Source organism: Ambystoma mexicanum, chromosome 7q (genome assembly GCF_040938575.1).
Source record: "Ambystoma mexicanum isolate Mex_15411 chromosome 7q, UKY_AmexF1_1, whole genome shotgun sequence".
In the NCBI taxonomy this organism is placed as follows: Eukaryota; Metazoa; Chordata; class Amphibia; order Caudata; family Ambystomatidae; genus Ambystoma; species Ambystoma mexicanum.
The window spans coordinates 1,010,273,504-1,010,291,825 of NC_090941.1; positions in this window are offsets into that span (position 1 = coordinate 1,010,273,504).

The following is an 18,322-nucleotide window of genomic DNA, read 5'->3' on the forward strand; positions in this document are numbered from 1 at the left end:
GTTATACTGTATTCATATAATGCTGTCTTGTTATGAATATTGGCCAAAGCCCATTCGCATTGCACGGAAAACCGCGTTTGAAATGCTCTGATTTCTAATCAACTTTGCCGCCATTTTTAGAACCATCCGCCATTTTGATTTTAACTCTTGCTTTGTGTCCTAAAATGGTGGATTGTGTTTTCTACTACAGCCGAGCCGAACGACCTTTGAGTTATGTCATCATTTAGGCTGACTGAGAGCAGACTGTTTGTTCTGTGCAAAGAAATCTTGGGACTCGTATGAACTGAAATCCAAGTGTTGCCTGCGCTCACAAGCCTCATCCTCATATAAACAGCAGAACAATGTGGAGCAAACTCAAACCTTGTGCTTTGGTTGTAATATATTGTGTTCTTTCTTGAAACTAGGCTTACTGTGAGCCGGAGACCCAATACTGCCATTTCATCTTCATGGATAATCAAAATTGTTAAATATGTTGGACAATATTGTCATATTTGTCATGTGAATTGGGCACAAACCGTAGCATGTAAATTATTAGTTTGGAGAGGGTCTGGACAATGATTGGAAAAATGTATACAACAGCTTCCATTAAGATGTCCACCACTCTCACCCCTCACTGTGTCTGCTGGTACCCACTGCGAGGTGTTGGGAGCCAGGTAGCTATCTGTTTTGCTTTGAATTCTGTACAGAAATAAAGATATTAGTATCTTTTGACCCGTGATTGGTGTATTTCATTTTGTGGTACTAAGCCTCAATATTTCTTTGGTCTTTCAGGTGAAGCATTCTGTTGTATGATGTCTGTTAGGAGGATTATCCTAGAGTCTTTAAGTGACTGTATTTCACAAGTGGCACCTTATAAATAGACTATTACCAAATAAATAGGATTCAGATTCTCTGTGTCAATGGCTTAGCGGGTTATTTATATAGAGCATAGAGTTTGAAAATTCTAGTACATGGCGATCTTAGAGATTTAATATCATGCAATCATTAAATAAGAATACTTGTGCATGGCATGTTCATCTTTGTTACGTAGATCTTTCAAAGCTACAGGAAAGTAAATGTTAAAATTAAGCAGTGTTTCTTTGTGCACCTATATTACTGGAACATGTCTTAAATAGTTGTAATATAAGTGCACAAGAAAGCTAAAATTGTGTTTATAATATAATAGACAATATACACATTTTATTAAATTGCATTATTAACTGCTGAATTAAGAGGAGAATACAACACTAACATTTAGGCTGGTTTACTATTGTGTATGTCATGTGAAAAAAGAAATGTTTAAATGCAGTTGAGAACCTGTCCTTTACACTTTAATGCTCAGTTTCTAATTCTATTAAAGACACATAGTAATAATAATACAACCATTAACAAACCCATTAACCTGAGCTAGACACACAGATGGGGTATTTAGAGCATTTGTTCAGCTCTAAAAATATAACAAAGCATTTGCATTCCATAATTCTATATTTTGTGGTGTGCCACAGGATTGTAGCAAGAGCCAGGTCACAAGGAATGAAAACAAATGAAATTGCAACATTTGATTTTACTGCACAGAAATTAAATTGCCTTCTTGGTTATCACTTTGGAACAGTGTGCTTATTTTAAAAGATAAAAACAGGTTTGAATTCAGCAAAGTCATCCCCATAACATAAATCCAACTATAAATATTAATGTGAATTGTTAATAAATGTACATATATCCATAACTTTTACATATTATAATAAAAAGAAAGGGGAATTACGATATCTGCAGATTCAGTAGCCTCTTGATCTCCAAAACATGACCAAATTGACCCAAAACTGCAGATGCAAGTCGGGATCCCCCCATTAATACATGGCAAATTACATGGGCAGAACAAAATAAAGGGGATGACAATTAGGACAGATTGGATCTGAAGAGAACAATGACAGGTTCCATACAATAAGAAAATGTTCCATGACATTATACTACTCAGGTGGAGTGTATCAATCTTTTACGGCCAAACACACAGAACATAGGGAGAATTGTTAGGGGAATCTGCAGATGAAGGGAGCAGTCTGACAGGACACAACCAGATTGCCTGAAACAGGATTTTGGAAGCAAGGGACAGACTGACACCAGAGCTTACTGGATGGAGATGGCCTGGACCTGTTGATGAACAATTTATAGAAGGAGGAAGCCCGGTATACAAAAGACTAAGGGTAGTTAGCAATGTATACTTTGTCTGTGCCCGGGAGGACAATGATCCATAGTTATAGAATGAGACAAAGCTATAATATAGATGCCAGAAAACACAGAACTCCCAGGATTGGAGTACCACAAGGGGACCAGTCAAAGTTAAAAGATAAGTATCAGGTTTATTAGGTCACAAAGGTAAAAACGAATTAAATAATGCGGTCCACAGTACAAACAATTTGTAACAAAGAACAAACTCGAACAGAAGTTACGTGACAAGCTAGTTAACAGTGTATCAAAATAAACACACAAAACACAGAACGGTAGATATCAAATCAAGGGTGTAGTACCCTACAATAGTTAGAGTCAATGTGTCATAAATTTGTATCTCTGATTAAAATACAGAGAGATATCTCGACATGTTTCTGTTCCTAGAATTAGTATGGAACATTCATCAGGAGGTACATAGATGACAACGTAACCAAGTTAACAGTGAAAGACAAATATTAACAATGAAGATTTCATAGCATCTGTAAAGTAAAAACACAAAAAGGGCAAAAAGTGAGCTCATGAATAGCAATTTGAATTGCAAGGTTCAAAATACATGAACTATGGCATTAAAAAAGAGGGGACAAGTACCTCCAATGATGCCTGTGGGTGCTCTCTACTGGAAGGTAGTAGGAGGTAGAAGACCGGGGGTCAATCCTACATGAGATAAAAATATCCATTAAGCGCCAGTGATCGCTTAGAGAAGCAGGAAATGTGCCCATAGCATAGCAGCGGGAGAGAAAACACGAGCGACCACCCTGTAAAAAACGTGCATAGAATGGCCTGTGAAGAGATAACCCAGTGTCGGTAAGAAACTCACGGGGAACAGAAACAGAGAAAGCGAGTGTGCAGTAGGCTCTGGGAAACCTGTTGATGTCCATGCATATTTAGTGCTTTAATAGACAAACCAAAGGCGAGTGTAACAATATCTGTGCATGTTTATTAATGTCAAAGGAATTAAAGTGGTAGTGTAATGTTATATTAAGAGACCACTTAACCTGGGGAGTTTCTTCCCCCGCCCGACTCAAGAAGACCTACAAACTTTGCTTAAGTTTTCTTTAGCGCTGGCCCTATTGAAGACTCATATATAGCCACACAACCCCCCCCACCCACCCATGTGCCCACAGTGAGCCACAAATAAGTCTGGGGTATAGAAAGAATATGCATTTATTTTAATTATAAGCTCAATGAATAATACTTGTGTTCAACCACAGCTGCCCCCTTCCTTGTGGCAGAAAACAAAGCTTCAGTTACAAAATGCACTTTTTCTACATTTACTTTTGTCTCACAAATATGAAACATGGGCTAAATAAACAGTCAAAACTCTTTTCCAATGAAACCTGTTGCACGTTGAATTTCAATAATAATAATATGGCACAATACTGTAACATAATCTTCATGTTTCTGGCTGAAAGTTTTTACTGTGAAAACAAAGCCACAATATTTGTTTTATGAAAATTAGTTCACCTTAAAAGCTCGTTATATGGAGTTCCCGCACATGCACAATGTTAGCAGCTGAAATTACAGATTTGTAAAATAAAAAAAGGCCTGTGGAAAATATTCCTTGACCAAATGTTAGCTTAGAAATAAACACAGGGTTGATTTTAAAACAAGACATAAATCACACGTTCAGTGTCAGATACACAAGGTCTCGCTTTTGCAAAGCGCTTCTTCACCCGGCCCCAAAATCCCAAGCATCAATGACAGGCAGCACCCTTCTGTTCAAAGGCCAAGTCTAGGGAGTGGGGAAAGTTTAGAAGATTCGTTTTCCAGACCCCCCTCACTTAAAGTCCCGTTTTGGGGAAGTTGGACAGTAAAAATGGGGATGGTTATTACTTTTGTTTTTTAGACCTCCCTTCAATCAAAGGCCTCTGTTGGGGAAGATGGACAGTTTAGAATTTTCTTTTATTGGGTCAAGGGCACCCCTTGGCTAAATAGAATGTTGGAAGAGTGCTGACATTTGGGAATATTGTTTTAAGATAAGAATACCTTTTATTCGAAAAGACATTTTTGAGAAAAGTATCTTTTGGGTTGAAAGGCAATGTTTGGGGATGGTAACAATAATTTAATTTTGGTGGCAAGCATATCTTTTGTTTAAACCGAGTTTTGTAAGGGGTTCAGTTGGATATTTCATGTTGAAAAAAGGACACCACTTTTCATTAGAGAAGTCTGGGGTGAACAAGAGAATCAAGGCACCCCAATTACTTTAAATGGCTATCTTATATTTTCGCGCTAAGAGAGAAGGTGAAAGTTTAGAATTCTTCCAAGCTCCCCTCTGCATCAATTTATTGGAGCGTTAATTAAATTAATATACAGTCAAATATGCTAAGGGTCTACACAATTCCGCCCACCCACTAATGAAAGGGAACCCACTAATGAAAGGGAATGGGTAAATTAAATACATCCCCACGCTGAATTTTTATTTGTACAATCTAGTTACTTTTGGGAATCTCCATGCTTGGCATTCACAGAGACTGGGCAGTTGTTTGCTCTTAGGAAAAACAGTAATCTGGCCAGCACCTCAGTTAATTGGATTTCACAGCAATTATCTCTCTCTGGCTCCAGTGAAGAATCACAACCTCTGCTTTCTAGTCTCCCAGCAACATAAATCTCCATCCCCCTTCCAATATTTCCACCCAAGTGCAATTCCAGCAGATCTCCTTTTGTGATTTCAAGCTGTCCCTTGGTCATTTTTAGCAGCTCTCCCCTTTTCTATAGTGAAAGATCTTTTTACTCCCTAAGCCCCCCCAAGGACATTGAACATTGGGCAGTGCTAACTTATGATCTCACACCCAGGATTGGACATTTACGTTTCTCTCCACTCTTAAGTCCAGCCCCTCTCTAAGGATTGGTTCAAGAGTATAAAACAGAAAAGTTGCAATTCCCCTTTGAGATTCACCTTGTTTTCCATGTTCAATTTTAGCCAAAATGTAACTACATGGCAATGTTATGTAATTTATGAATAATTGCCATGATATATGTATATACATATATATACATATATATATATATATATATATATGTATATATATTATATATGATTATATATATATATTATTCCTCTCCTCATAATAGATCATGGGGTGTGCTATAACTATTTGCCCTTTTCACAAAAAATATAATAGTTAGGAATATGCAATTTGATCACCGGATACCGATTTTTATGACCCATCAGCCCGCCAAATTCTTAAACTCACGACATTTTCAGGGAATCCAGAAACAGAATTCAGGTGATAACATTATTTCCAAAAATCACATGTGGATCAAATTTACATCAGAATAACCCGCTCATTACGAGATTTCTGATGAAATATGAATGGACTCTGTGTGTCCTTCGGTTAGAGAGTAATGGAGGAAAAGTGCCAAATATAAATCTATAGGCATTTCATTAATATATATGATCTTTAGTTTCATTTCTTCAAAAACAGTCTAGCTCAGCTACGTTGGTTTTTATTTCCTATAAGCCACATGATGCAGGCCAGGCTCTGCTCTACAATCCTGATGTTTACATAGTCTTCCATTTAATCCATTAGGTGCTCTCTGACCAGGGCTAATAGTCACTTTATTGCTGTTGTAAATAACTGGTTTGCATGAGTATCAAAGGGATCCCCTTTGTAGATCTGGAGGCCAACAGGCCTGCAGTGGGAAAGTCATTATACATTGCATCTTGTCCCCACACATCCAGTCCTTTCCCTGATATCTTTATTTTAGCAGGGGGAAATGTTTCTCATGTCTTGATTTAAAACTACATAATGCACATGCAAGGCCATTTTAGGTTAAGTTTTTGAAAACCCTGCTTTTAATGTAGAAGGGGCCTTTGATTTTCTCCTTCAAATGCAAAGTAAACGCTGATTTTCTGTTTGACCTTTACCTTTGTAATGAAAGATAGGTCTTTGGATTACCAATGCTCGCTCATCCACATATCATTTCCATTATATCACAACACTTCCTTGTATTACTTGCAGAAAAAAAACACAATGCCTCATTACGATTTTGGCAGTAGCCATGCCGCCAAAATCAGGTCCGGGTTCCAAGAATGGGGAATTACCGGGCCATTCCGAGTTCGGAGGGCCCGGTAATTCCTCCCTCCAGGAACCTGGGCCCGGACCTTCCCCATTACCTTTTCAGCCCCCAGAGGGCTGAATGGGAATGGGGGAGGGAGCTGAAAACGGGCCAATTATGACCGGCCCATTGTTAGCGGGACCCGCGAGAGGACCTTGTAATGTGGCAGAATGATGTTAAATGGTCCGCATCGTTTTGCGGCACCCGTTAACCCATTCCGCCACTCTTGTAATGAGGCCCACAGTCTGCATTAATATGCACATTTTTCGTGTGGAATTTTTTGAAGGTTGACAGGCCGTTTTTCCAGTGGGCCTTTCAGTTATATTTGTTTGGGCTGTGATTAAAGCCTACATGTTGCAATTGAAAATCATTTGGTGAATCCTTAACTGGCTACGCCACTGAATGTAGACTGGGCCATAAGGGAAACTTTGAAGAAGTGTATTCAAAATAGTGGGCCCTACAATTCATAATTGTGCAGGGCACATAGAATCCTTTGACAGTAACCAAATCATGTAATTCCAAGTTTTCATAGGTATATTGTACACCCAGATTTGTGAGATGCTATACAACATTGCACAGATTTGAAAGGGTTGATCAACTTCCTGACCTGTGGAAACCATAGTTTACATAAAAATAGTAAAGCTATGGCCTTAAACTGAAGTGGGAAGGAGGTTAGTTTGTCCACAATATTCCCCAGAAAATAATGTCAATTTAAATACCCAGCATCAATTCTCCAAAAAAGGATTGTGCAGAAAACAAAAGAACTACCAGCGGTGTGTCGACAGATTGAGCTGTACCTTCTACAGAGTGGATTGGTTTAAGGAGAACCGAGTATCAGTGTGACACAAGTGCAGCACAAAAGGACCTAGCCTGCATGGAACACACCACAGAATGTCAGCAGATTGAGCAGCACATGCTGCAGGGTGGATTGGTTTCTCAAGGACCAAGCATCAGTGTGACAAGAGTTCAGCACAAAAGCCCCATGCTGCAGAGAGCATGCCTCTGAGTGTCATCAGAGTGTGCAGTTGTGCAGCATTTGGTCGGAGGATGGAGAAGGCGCCCATAGGTAGATTGGTTGCGATTCTTTCATGCTTACTACTTGCATATCAGAAACAATTCACTGTGTGACCCCTTTGGTATCGAACCCTCTGCTATGGACACAAACAGCATTCTGGACTGCATGAATATGGATATGGCAACTCCTCTCCCACATCTCTTCCTATTGCATCTAGTGTAATTTCTTTTAAGACTATGGCCTCAATAAAGGCACTAAGTCCAAGATTACGGATAATTTCTTCTCAGCATGTAAGCATATCACAATGGCCTGCTTTAGACAAGGGCAGGTGGAGAAAATGTCTACATTGTTCTCTAGCTAAATTGACCATAATGCAATGGAAATAATTGGCAAGGAGTCTTCTAACAACAGCAATGAAACCATAATGCCCCCCGTTATAGATCAGAATGTAGGACCACTAAAAGAAAATAATGTAATGGAGCCATTGGATTCATCTTGTCTAAATAAAACCCCAATTTTCACTGACTATGACTCATTTGTATCTAACTTGTTTTCAATTAATTAATCTGTAAAAGACCCTACGAATGGGGCGCTTACCCAAAAGCATTAGATACCAGGTGATTCGGGTCCATCATCTTTAATGGCTCTGCATCTGGTCTTATCATCATTTGTCAAAATATTTGACAATATTCGAGAATAGGATAAGTCACACTCTGCGTTTCTAAGCTCAATTCTGCAGAGAATGGATAAGTGGGATGACGCAAATAATGTGAGTCTGGGTCCTCTCCACTTAACAACATCTAGCTCCTTAAATTACATTGAGGAGCAGAGTTGTCAAGTGGTGGCCCAGAAATGCTCTATTCCTGTGGCTACTTGTATTGTTGAAGATGGTGGAATTGTCGAGGACCCCGATGAGGATGATCAAACAGCCTCACCATTAAAAAAGGCATCAAAATGAGTTAACCTCCCATCTCAAAAGAAGAGTAAAAACAAAATAGAGCTAACTAAGAATGTTTTTGCATAAATTATGATATAAAGATCTAGCTGCTAGTGTGGTGACCTCAGACCAACCGACCAATAGTGATAAACCAAAGGGTAAAAAGAAGTCTCAAAGGAAAAATAAACAGAAGAGGTACAGTGTGTAAGAAAACAGCTCGCAGGGATATTTCAATTTTTATCAGAGGAGGCTCTTTGGAGGATGGACAATCAGGAGTATCTGATCCAGTCCTACTATGTTTTAAAACTAGAGTGCTTCAGAACGTGTGGCCTGGAATGGCACACTGCCATGAGATGTGGTTGCCCCACGCTCCACGGCCTCAACCCGACATCACCTACACTTGTGAATGTAAATGGGAAGATAGTCTGTTCTAAATCTCATTTTAACAGTGAAGGCAAATTCGTATCGGATTGCACAATTGCACGTGCTAAAATTCAACCATGATCGCCGAGATTACTCTAGAGTACCTCTTCAGATCAGATAAGCCTATACCTCTGAACAGATCTTATATATTAGCACTATTTTATGAAATTCCTAATTTAAGGTTAATTACATCAAAGGATATAGAGCTTGTTGAATTTTTTTAACCAAATTGAGATGATCGTGTTACACTGGAGAATCCTTCTAAAATGGTATTCGATGTCTTGATCAATGAGACAAACACGCTTAGACATTTATGCTATGATCTTTTACCCTCCGAACCCACCAAGCTTTATAATGTGTAAGATCATAATGTCAGATTCCCTTATAAATTACAGGACATAGATGAGTGGGAGGATTTTACCATATCCACGGAGGGCCGTGGTGGTGGAGCTAGAGTAGGGAGCTTTCTGAAGCTTCACTGTGACAACCAGTTTGCTGAGATGGACTGGTCATGGCACACTGCGGCTTTGACGGACTCTATTCATCGGTTGAAAGGCCTAAAACATCAGCTTTAGTAAGAATGATCAAGTGAAGATTATATCCGAGGTCCATATTGCATTTCAAGCAGCTATTAAAGGGCACACGGGCCACCCATCTGGTGTTCTTATAAGTGCCATCCGGAACAATGTAGTTTTAAAGTGATTAAACAATGTAACATGGGCAGTGGGATTTTGTTCATTAAAAGAAAAAGCAAATAATATACAATAGTATTGTCAGAGTATAACACAACAAGCGGTAACACGGGGGGGGTATAAACAATGGCCATTTTTATGTCACAAGCAATCAAAATTATCATGAAGTACCATTTGGTTTTAAACATCTATTGACAACAAAGTCACTCAGATCTTAATTTACTATTGGATAACCTATCGCTGTTGTTCGAGGACTAGTCTACCAATAGCAAACATTGATATATATGTCTAGCAGGTGACTTGAACTCTAGCTGTGTTCATTACACATATTCCCAACATAATTCCAATTTGATGAACAAACCTTCAGTTCAAACCATGAAAGCAGGGCATGGTAGGATGTGGACTAAGACACTAGAAGGCTCGGGTCTACGTATGCTTAATGGGGACATTTTAGGAAACACGCAGATGAAACATACTTTCCGAAGCCTGATCTGTCTTCTGTTTTAGACTATATGTTTGTATCCATGGACTTATATGATATGTGTACTAGTTTTTTGTCAGGCACTCGGATTTGAGTAATCACAATATGTTGTTTGCAACTTTCAGCTTACCAATTGAAAGTGCTAAAATGGATGCCACTACGTCCCTGACAATAAATTGCAGGACTAATCATCTAAAATGGAACAAGAAAACAACAACACTGTAGGGCAATTCAATGACCAAATAAGATCCAAGTTTCTAACTACATCACTGGAATGGAAGTTTAATGTGTATACACATGACCAATTTAACTCACTGATCCAAGATAGTCTCACATGTGGTATCCCAGCTACCCAGAGGACATGAGAGTGTAAAAAGCACTGCAGGTTTTTGATAAGGAATCATACATCTAAACGAAAGAGTATTATGCAAGGCGATCAGGATAATTAAGCAGTGTTAATACAACCATTATTAAGGGATTGGGTAAGAAGGAGAAGCAAAGATATAACAACTGGTGTAAGCAGCATCGCTTCATGCTAATCCATAGAGATGATGAAGGCTATGCTATCAATAGTCGCAGGCAGATCAGAATATAACTTCTAGACAGTTATAAATGCCTTCGAGAAACAGCAGATTGTGAACTGGATGAATCCTATAATGGAGGATATTGCTTTGCTTGGGCCGATAACTTGGGCTGGTAGGCCGTTATCCCCCATTCCAGTCCTTAGAACGGGAGATTAATGCCACATTATTCCCATTAGCATAACCCAAAATAATGGAAATGTTAAAACATCTTATTGAGTCTGTGTACCTTATTGAGAAATGTAAAGTAGATGGAGTATATAAGATTTTCTTTTTTTACTTCTATTTGTTAACTGCTAAAGGTAGTTTCTAAAGGACATTTCTTTTGTTGTTTTTTTATTTTTTTGTTTGTGTGCAGGTGAGGTTAGAACGTAAGGTGGGGAGGGAAATGGAGAAGAGGCACCAAGCACTAATACGGAGGGGCAGATGAACAGGTGAAGATGTTGCCCGTGTGTTACGTCTAAAGTAGGGGGCAGTGTTTCTCATGCTCCTTGATTGCAGCTTCAAAAGCACTTAGAAATTGCTCCCCCCTGTGGAGTAGTGTGTTGCAGTATATACAGAGGACTGTTGTCTTCGAAAGATATGGATCAACAGCATCTTTTATGGCTTGCAAGGTAGCTGGTGGGATTTTGAGTACCACAGAAGTAGGCTGTGTGCCTACAGTATGGCTGAGGAAGATGAGGTGTAGGGAGGCAGCCTACTACTTTCTAAGAAAGGAACAGCCTTTCGGAGAGCATTGTGGTGGCAGGATTGGGTGTGGCGGCGCATGGAGGTGGTCCTGTAGGAGTACTGTCTAGGTAGTCCGCGACTCAGTGCATTTCACTTTGGTAGCTCTAGCCTTTGGTACATTCCTAACAGTGGTAGAAAACTGCCACACCCATGATTCTCTCTTGGCACACTTCCTCTAACTTATCTTCTTGCTCCCCTTCATTGTCTTTAGAAGTACTGTGCCTTTTATTGTCGTGTAGGTCCTACAGCTGGTGGTGGTGGCTCCTGGGGAGGAGGGATGGCAATAGCTGATGCCATTTTTAAGATAAATTGCAGTTTTGCTAATATTCTTCCAAGTATGTGCTCTGTATTAGATTGTTAATGGATAATGAGTAAGAATTGGTGGAGGAACTGTGCAAGGGGGATATTTTGAGCTTGAAAGTTCCTAGATCAGTAGAAGGTGCAGTTCCAAACTGTCTGCGAAGCACAGACATGATCACGTAGTGGAGACGCATTTGCGAACACATCATCATGCCGCGTGAGTGACTGCGATCATGTGACAGTGTTCGAAAAGTCAGTGATGATGTCAGACGTTCGCGAACATCGACAGGCATACAACCAGTGGAAAACATTGCAAAAAGTGTATAGAAGTATTATAAATGATACTAGAAAATGGGAAATGAGAGGTGAAACTTTGTAAATGGGACACAAATATTTCTATATTGGGCTAAGTATGATATTAGTAAGTTGTAGTAAATTAGCATGTACTGGTAACTCATTAAAATCACTGAAAAAACGTTGTTAAAGGGACATTATGGTTAAGTTGTACTAATAAAACCTATAAAATTTACTGAAAAAACTTTGTTAAAGGGGCATTATGGTTAAGTTTAACTAATAAAAACCTATGAAATTCAATGAAAAACGTTGTTAAAGGGACGTTATGGTTACAAGGCAAACCGAAAAACCTCAGAAATTCACCAGTATGGTAAGCTAAGCAACAATAACTCGTGCCACCACTGTGCACTGCTAAGACTAACACCCACAACATCAAAGATGACATCACAAACTTGGAGAAACATGGCCTAAGGGGGCTGGATCCTTCCTCGGTTTGAAACTAAGCAGGGTCGGTCCCGGTTACCGCATGGATAGCAGACAGTCCACAGTCCTGAATGCCCTGTGTTTTCTTAGTTTTAAATATCGCATAACATACAGCATCCGCATTTTTATAAAACAGAAAAAAATAAATTTTAAAAATCACATTTATGCTGCTTTCAGCCAACCCTGGCCTCAAGGAGTACATGACGCAGCACTTCACCTTTATGCTACAATAATGTTATTGTTTGGTTTTTCACAAGTTTCATACCTAGCCTTTTATCATTGAGCATAATAAATTATTGGCTAAGTATGAAATGTATTCCCCATGATGCATCAAATCATTGTGGTCTAGTGGTTAAATGCTGGGTCTTGAGCTCTTGCAGACCCTGGTTCAATGCTATATGTTTTTTTTTTTAATAATTTAATTTAATTAAAAGAAAAAGAACACAAGTGTGAGGTGGCTAGGTTTGTTGCAGTCCAGCCTGATATTAGAGGATTGTTGATTACATTAAGCCAAAATATATAGCAACTGAATGTCCTAATTGCTGTTAGATAATACACTTTGCTGGAAAGAAATACATTTTGGTATAAGGTATGCAAATCTTGTTGGATGATAATCCCAAAAAGCATATTCCATTGTTGGTTTTCAATAACGTGTGTGGTTTCAAAGCAGTACATGAAGCTATTTGCATACATAGCCGCCAAAGAGGCACCCATCGTCATTCCCGACGTTTGTAGGTAATAGGTTTTATTATATTAAAAACATGAGTTTTTAGAAATAAAGTTCAATAGTATCATCAAGACCTCCTTGCTTGCTCCTATGTGTCCTGACTGTAAGAGTAAAACTGTGTCTTGTCCCAATTGATGGGAGTTGGGTGCCTCCATGGCGCCTGTATATGCAAATAGCTTTATGTACTGCTTTGAAACCAAACACGTTATTGAAAACCAATAATGGCATACATTTTTAAGAAAATTGATTTGTTAAATTGACAATATTTTTGGTGTGTGGAATGGAAGCGAGGATGATTTGGAGGAATTCCTGAACTATTTGAATAACATAGACCCACGTATACAATTTATGATGGAAATTGGTAATCCTAACGTATATTACCTTGATTTACAGACCACCATCAGAGGTTCCAGAATTACCACAACTTTGTATACCAAAGAAACTGATCGCAACAATTTGCTTCACCGAAGGAGAATCCATCCTCCAAACATTTTACGTAACATGCCCAATGGGCAAATGTTGAGGATAAAGCGGATCGTGAGTGACCCGGAAGAACGTGAGGTACAATTACAGAAGCTTCATGACAAATTTCAAGTGAGAGCCTATCCTGAAGCAGATTTGGCAACAGCGTTATCTAAAACTAATACACAGGAGCATAATCCAATGCTACAGAAGAAACCACCACAGGCAATCCCAGATTTAGTCTTCGTGGCCAAATACTCAATACAAAGTAGAAGAATCAAAGAAAGTATTTTGACCCAATGGAGCATTCTAACAAGTGACAACAGAATCAAAGAGTTGTTTCCGCATTCACCTGTATTTGTATACCAAAAAAGCAGTAATCTCCGTATTATGTAAGTGAAGACTAGGGACCGAACTTCATGGAAGGCACCAGACAAACATCCGGGCACCTATCCTTGCATGAGCTGTAGCAACTGCAACAATGTCATTAAATGTAACACCATATTACACCCCAGAACAGGAGAAAAAATTAAACTTAAATATCGCGCTACATGCCTTTTGGAAAACTTCATGTATGCAATAAACTGCCCATGTGGGAAATATTACGTGGGTGAGACGTCAAGAAAAGTAAGAGTGCCCATCAGTGAACATAAATCATGCATCCGAAATAACAACCAGTCATCAGTGGTAGCCAGACATTTCTAAGACAATGGACATTCAATAACACAATTACGCTTCTTAGTATTGGAAATTGTACAAACTAAAGGCTACAGCAGGAATACAAAAACACGCAGAAAGAAGCTTTCTGGATAGAGAGACTCGATTTGCTGTCCCCAGGTGGAATCAATGAAGAGTTGGATTTGAGTTGTTTCTTATGAACTCGTCACAATTGAAAGATTGATGATTTTGAGATCATAATTTTTCCTGCATCCTCCTGTCCCCTTTTAAAGTATGTTTTGTGTATGATTTTTTTGTGTATGATGTTTTTGAAGGTTATGTACACATTTATGAAGCATGGATTGACAATAGAAGACCTCTGTAGTATATCATTATCTGTAAATAATAAGCATGGAAACATCTGTGTCACCATACATTATACACTTTATAAAAATATAGATACTTATATAGCCCATTAACACATCATTTACAATACCTACAGCACGTAGGGATCAACCTTTGAGGTATTCACATTATCCATCTTTTGATAACGTGGTAACTACACAATACGTATGCCTACTTATGCTAGTGTAGAAAAGAAAACCTTCGTAATGGAGAAGGTGAGACTCTAACATCTGTATTAATACAATAACCGTCGATTTAAGTACCCTTTTACTAGCTTATGCATGATGCTGACAAGTAAGTAAAACCGCCACATGGATCATATGAGTTTTTAGTATGTGGTAACACTATTGGTTAGTTTTAGCTTATATACTGTGGTTAACTTAACGGTTATGACTGATTCAAGGTTTGTGGACATTAATATAGACTATCGCTCGTTTACAGACAGTGAATCCACGAGCGGAGTAGTGTTCGGCACGCCGAAAGCTAAGTTATCAAAGCAATCACATGCACCGTGTGTTGAATAGGTTAGAACAGTGATTAGCTGATAGTTAGCGTTACTTTTTCCATATGAGTCAGCATATAATTATGTCCTATATATTTTTCACCATTACTCTACAGATTTTTGATTTTGAGAATTAGCATCAGGTCAGTTGTTAATTAAGTATCCTTTCACGTTATATACGGTTGTTGTTACGTGTAAACAACTAATTGATTTAGTTTTCTTCATTCTTTTTTATATCGCTGTGCTTGGACGAAACATCATGTATGTACGCTAAGTCAATAAATGTTTGCGATATGTGATTTATTTTGCGAAAATATGCGAGTCAATCACACTTACCTTCATGTTATTTTTTAACACACAACTGAAATATGTTTGGTGTACACACAATAGGACATCACACATGAATGACTATGCTCAATGTAAATGTTGGTGATTTTCTATGTTTGATAATGTTGTTTAACATTTGGTTCTTTATTATTTTTTGTGAATTTATACCATCCAATACCTTGTATTATGGATCATTATAATGGTGGTACTTAAGTTACTGTATGGATCATTATAATGTTGGTACTTAAGTTACTGGCCTTGAGGAAGGACGAATTAGTCCGAAATGCATACGATCCATTTCCGATGCATCTTCAACTACTCGAGATTATTTACCTAACAACTATTGAAAGATTAAATTAAGCAAATGAAAACATTGGTACTGTATGATTTACTGAACAAAACAATATGAAATATACCCCATGAGTGTGGTTTCCGGGAGTGCAGCCCACACCGCTGGCTATAAGGCCAAGGTCTTGTTTCCATTTGTTATCGTAGTGCCATTTCACGGAGGCACTTCATCAGTGGGTTTGCACCCCATGCAGAAAAAGCGAGATATCTAAATAGGAAATAAGAATACAAATTTAGGTTCTGCACACTCATCTCTCCTCAGTATATTGTTGAAAGACAGACATGGGGATGAGGAGGGGAAATGATGAGTGTGCCAGTAAATCATGAGTATTTGCCCACTATGTGGCAAGAGAGATTGCAATCCTGGACATTGGTGCAGCTATTTTCCCCTGATTGTGGTTCCTTTTCAGGGCACCAGTAAAGTACACATGTGGGTGGACATCGTAACATTTTTTCACAGGACGGATGAAACCCCCTGGTTTTATTGAGGTCGATAAGCTTGGCCAAGAATTCGGATACCAGGATTTTTCTCAGGTTGTCATGTTCCCAGTGCAGACACTTACCCACATGACCACAAGCACTTGTTTCATATTGGGATTTTGTTTTCCATGGAATATTTCACTACAGATTGCTCTGTTTAAAATGTGAGCACCTTTTATACTTTTCCAGCATATTTATTGAAAGATTTCCCCTCGGGTTATTTTTCTGGTGTTCATTACTTTTTTTAAACGTCCAATACTATTTTGTCTTGCACACTTTCTTCTAAGGAGAAGTTAAATTGAACTACATTTGTATATTTCACTTTAAAAGATGTGCCCACTTACTGTGCATATTTTCATGGGTGCCAGATTTTGATTTTCGCTATTGGTGCAAAAGTACCCGGGCATATGATATTCTTGCAGCCAATCATTGTTTACCCTTTTCTGTGCTGCTTAAATGCGGTTAGTTGGGGTTGTGCGACGTATCACAACAGTAACCAACAGGCCGGCCATAAAACAAGGGACTTGTAGCACGCTGCTTAACCAAAGTTTGTGATCCTTGCCAAATAATTGAATTGCACAGGGCATTAACTAAAAACATTGGGAGTTCTCAAAGCCTGCAATGTTTTATACATGATACAAAAAATAGATATTTTTACAGCTACAGTGACATTGAGGGTGAAAAATAACTGGTGAGCCAGGTCTCCCATCCATGCAGTAACCAGGAGTGACTCTGCTTAGCTTCAAACTGAGGAAAACGCCAGCCCCCTCAGGCCATGGTGCCTAATAAATTAAGCAACACTACAAGACCACTTAGAGCAACAGGGCCTGAAGGGGGCTGCCTCCTTCCTCACTTTGAAGCTAAGCAGTACTGTGAGTATATTCATGGGTTCCAGCTTTTGATTTTCACTACAGGTTTTGAAAGTACCTTGGCATATGTTATTCTTGCAGTCAGTATTTTTTTTGCCGTTTCCGTGCTTCTTAAATGTGGTTAGTTGGGGTTGTGCGACGTATCACAACAGTCACCAAGAGACCGGCCATAAAACAAGCTGCTTGGAGCATGGGACAGGGCATTTCGGCATGACAAGTTAGGTGCACGCCATTGTTGCGTGACCTATTCAGTGCAGGTTCTGGTTGGGTGGTCCCAGTTAGACGCAGCCAGTTGGGGCAGGGACCTCTCGGCGCAAGGATGTTTTGGCGTGGGAGGTCGCAATTGGCATGAACCTGCAGGCACTTTGCATTTTGTAATATGGATTAAATGTGAAAAAGATTTATTTAGTGTCACATTATAAAACAGGATGGGACATGTATTACACCGGTGTTGCAGAATCTTACACGTATTAAACATGAAACACATTTATTTACTGCAAATTATAAACTGCATGCAACTATCCCTCACATAGAACTTCACACCATGCACATACACACACATACTCACATCAAACACACACACATTGCATATACATCCTTTCAGATGACATGCATACCCTCACCCCACACTTTCCCCCTTACACTGCACATATATTCAAAAAGAGGACTACACTGTCTCTGGGCAACATTATAGAACAGAAAAAAAGAAATAAAAAAAATCACATTTATGCAGAACAATCCTATCAGAGAGCCCTGGCCTTAAGGAGTTCAAGGCGCAGCACGTAACCATTATGCTGCAATTATGTTATTGTTTGAATTTTCACAAGTTTCATACCTAGCCTTTTATCATTGAACATTTTAAATGATAGGCTAAGTAGGAAATGTATGCCCCATGAACCCCCAAGCTGGTATGTTCTAGTGATTAAATGCAGGCCGGGGTTCAAGGCTGTATGTTTTTTTAAATGTAATTAATTTAATTTAATTAAAAGAAAAGTAACGTAAGTGGGAGGTGGCAGTTGCAGTCCTATGATCTTATTGAGCATGAGGGCAATTAGACATGGCTGCAATATCTGCCACGGCCAAACATCCCTTGCGGCCAAATAACGGCGCCCGAATGGCTTTCGTGCCGAAAACGGCACACCAAAATGGGCACTGCGGTGTAATGGTCATGCCAAATCGGCCCATGGCAAAATGATGGGGCTGAAAAGGGGTGTACCGCTTGAAGAACGCTGCTTAACCAAGGAGTGTGCTCCGTGGCAAATAATGTAATCTCACTGCGCATTGCCCAAAAACATTGTGAGTTCTCAAAGCCTGCAATCCGAAGGCCATGGCTAGTGGTCTGGTAG